A 4,306-nucleotide genomic window follows, 5' to 3' on the forward strand; every position below is an offset into this window, starting at 1 on the left:
ATGAAGGAAAAACAAATGTTCAGGCAACAAATTGAACATGAATAAGAATATTGTTCATGTCTATTCACCAACTGTAAAATTCTATTTAAACAGTCAAATTAGAAATATCTGCCTACAAAAGAATGGATGGTTGTACTTGAAAAGGTGTATCTGACCTTAAAAATAAGTAGAGGCTGTGCATCTTCAGCATGTGTGCAAATCATTTCAGTCCCAAATACAGATGTGCATACCCAAGGTAGGAAATGTTAGCCACAGGGATTTACAGCTGCCCACCCAGAAAGTCAATGACATAACTGAGCTAGAATTCAGGAGTTCATGGCTCTTTGCCCTAAGTTTTATTCACATGCCCACAGTCTGTCTGACTTGAACAAAGAGCTTTCTACTCATAGCATGCTGTCATTTTTTTTTCATCTGTACTCAAACAAGAGGGACATACTTGAATCACTGTCTCTGCCTAAGCATATAAATCTGACTCAGATTCATATGCCTGCATGCCACTTAATTTTGAAACAGCACAGGAAAATGAAAAACAGCTTTGCAATTTTGTATTGGCACAAGTGTATCACCATGGCTACAGAACTCTGGTAACTCTGTTCCCATGACTGCATCAAGCACACTAATCATGTAAATCTGTTTATAGACAGCTAGACATTACGAATGAAGGTTTGTTATTGTTAAAGAGTTAGATCCAATTTAGATAGATTAACAATGAGACTGACTTCTCACCTACACAGAAATTTATAAAGCTAGAAAACCCACATCCCGTCACAACACTTGGATCTGAAAATTCTTGCACTGTCCTTTCTGGCTTGTATTTTTATCACTAGATACAATCAGCAAAGTGAAACTTATGTGTAGCAAAAGTTGGTTTCTGTCTAAGAAATCTGGGGGAAAAAACACCCACATTTTTTAAAAATATAATAATAGATATCACAGATTCACAATCTTTGACCGATCTTATTATAGGCAACTGAGCTCACTGTTCTTTGTAATGTATTCAGTTTATAAACCAGGACATCAAAAGGCATAGCAGGTTTCACAGTGACTGCTCTTATGTAAAAGCCATTGGCTCATCAGATAATGCAGGACCTGAAGAATCCAACCTCCTGTTCATAGCAAGATCAGTTGTGCAGGCAGACCAGGTTGCTCAGGGTTTTGTCTAGTCAGGACAACAGGTAGCTAAGAAACGTAAGAAACTGAGAGAGCTTTGGCTCTTATCCCAAGAAGGTACCTGTGGCTGCATGTGCAGGAAAGTACCTTTACGAGCTAATGGATTAATTTTCTCTCAGTCTCAGAAGGGAAAAAAAGAGGTATTGCAAATACTTGTATCATAGTTTATCCTCTTATAGATCCCTCCAGCAGCAGAGCTCTTCCCTATTCTTCTGTGGGGCTGTGAGTGTAGGATCAACTAATTTCAAAGCTTAATTCAGTGAAGAAACAATGCTGAGAGAATTAAGAAGTATTCTCAAGTGTTGTTCTGCCAGTAGTACAGAACAAAACCAACTTTGCAGACTCGAGGCAGAAGAGCCACCCCACACTACAATTGAAAGGGACTAGGAAGGGATGGACCTTAAGGGGAAGTCTGTCTAAATGTAAGAACTCAAATGCAGTTACCAACAAACCTGGGTTATCGTTCTAGATTCACCTAAAGTCAAGCGCAGATCCATCTAACTGATGTATTTCCACCGCAGAGCCCTTCATGTAATAAAGCAAATTAGCCTGTAGAAGCATGGGGTATGAAGAGCTGAATCATAGAATCATATAATTGTTTACATTGGAAAAGACCTTTAAGATCATTGAGACCAACCATTAACCTAGCACTGCTGAGTCCACCACTAAACCATGTCCCTAAGTACTAACTTAGATGTATTATTGTCATATATGTGATTTTTTTGCCAGTCAGCTCCAGTGACAATCTGCAGTGAAAAGACTAATTTTCAGTAACATACATATGACTAATATATGCCAAGTAAAGCAGAAGAAGGTAGAATGACCATAACAGACTTAGGACAGACAATGGCAAGCATTCAAGATGCCATAATTACAATACTTTTTATCATTGCTTAAAATTTGGCTGTATGTTCATCATTTATTCCATCCGCATACAGTAAGGAATACAAAATTAATTTGTTTCTGATAAGGGGACAAAGAGGGCATAAAGAAACAATATGTTTAGAGAATACGCAAAACCATCTGTGATTCTAAGACATCTAGTTCTTCTTTTGAGAAGAAAGCCCATTTCCAAATCCAGCACTGAGATGCCTTTGTAAACTCAGGCTCACACTGAAGTAATAGCAATAAGCTGCTTCTCACCCACCACCGTGTTGTGTCAGGCAAGCTGGAACCCCCACACAAATAGGTGGACTGTGGCCAGATTCTCCAAACCAGACATAACTTGGAGGCAGCTCTGGAGGAAGGCTGCAGGCCCTCCAGAAGGCCGAGCATAACATAGGTTACTGCCTAGGTCTGAGAAGGCTTTTCTGCCTTGGATACAAGGTATTCTGGGGAGTCCTCAGGCAGGTGATGACTGTGCATCACACAACCCTTGAGAGGTTAGATCTCCTCATTCCAGCGTGATGGCACTCAAAGTGTAAGCCCTGGTGGTACAGGCTAAGAATATAGCTCAAGGCTCTGTCTTTCGTTTTTTATAACAAGACAGTGGATAGTTGAGAGCAAAGCAGGAATCTCTTTCACATAATAATAATATTTTTAGATGAACAGATGGGAAAATGTGATACTGGCTATATTAACTAAGCCTTTGGATAGGACGTCTTATGAAATGTGTAGCTCTCCTGCAGCTACGCAGGTCACCGTGTCTCCCTGTGGGACTTTGTGGTATTTGGCACATTGGCACAGAGCTGCTCTCAAATGCAACACCGCACGAGCCAGCCAAAGGCCTGCTCCGATGGGCACAGAGCAGTGACAGAATGTGCAGTCAGCTAAGGGTTGGCATCATGGTCACCAGGCTAGACCATGGCAACAAGAACATGTCAGTGTGTAGGTCCCTCAAAGAGGATAATGATGTTGCTGGGCAGAAAGAGGTTGCCTGCCTATTCCAAGTGAAATGTAAGGGAGTTTAGAAACACAAGAACTTTCCCCAGATTGCCAATGCTCCACAGCGTTGCTCTAGGCACCAGATTAAACTGAGATGAAATGAGATTTAATCCATGCCTGTATTTTGCCATGTTCAATTCTGACTAATCATATTAAAATACAGAAAATTAGAGACTTAAGCAGAAATAAAAAAAAAATATAATTAATCCTTTCAAAACAAAGCCTAGATAACAATTTAGCACTCTCACACTCCCAGTGTAATTCAGTTCACAGAAAAAAGTGACGAAAATGTCTTTCATAATGACAATTGCTTTCTGATAACTTCTGTACTTACTGGGTAATGTGAAGCAGATGGCACATAGCACAGAACTATACAAAGAATTAGGTTGAAAGGTAGTCCAACTGCCTGCTCAAAGGTGGGCCAGCTTCAAAGTTGGATCAAATGCAGCTGCAGAACTGCTGCACCAGGCATCTATTTGGTGCCTGGACAAGTCCAGGAAAAACTGTCACCTGCTCCTGGACCAGGATGGAGTCCTGGTCATCTTTTCTCTGGTGTCCAGGAACAATGTGGCCCCTAACAAACCATTAAAGTAGCTTTTCACATGCTGAAATTAAGTGCCCATCCTGTTTATCCCCACAGCTGAAGAACACTGATCCTATCAGAGGTTTTTGTTGCATGTACTGAGAACGTCTGAGAGACTGTAGGCATCATCAGCAATTTTGACTTCCAACATTCTGGCTATGCTCTGAGCATGAGACACAGAAGAGCTAAGAAGAATCCAGTGCTGAAGTCAAAACGGCGTCAACAAGAGTACCTGGGCCATCCTACAGAAAGCACTCCACTCTTCCTGGAGCTCCCCACGTCTAAATTTCCTTGAGTTTTCAAGTCACCCCTTGTCAGGACGTGTTGCAAGGTTAACAAAGGCATTGAAGGGCAGTGTTAGGCGTGGTCTTTCATATAGGACTGGTTGCTGAATCACGGAGTAGCCACATTTTCTCATTGCTACAAACAACTAAATTGTGACTCAGCCAGAAGTGCTAGAAAGGTCTGGGAACAACAGGTAACAAGTCGGGTAAGTGCTGTGCCCAGGGACAGTATGTGCCATGTATAGTGTAGATGTGCCTGTTAACGGATACAGGGAGTACAGCCCAACCAGGAACCAACCCCACAGGATGCCCATAGAAGCCGCCTAACAAGGCACTGTAGGTATCTCATGTGAACCCTGGAATAGTTAATTTTAATCACATTCTT

The sequence above is a fragment of the Falco peregrinus genome, chromosome 4, assembly GCF_023634155.1.
Source record: "Falco peregrinus isolate bFalPer1 chromosome 4, bFalPer1.pri, whole genome shotgun sequence".
In the NCBI taxonomy this organism is placed as follows: domain Eukaryota; kingdom Metazoa; phylum Chordata; class Aves; order Falconiformes; family Falconidae; genus Falco; species Falco peregrinus.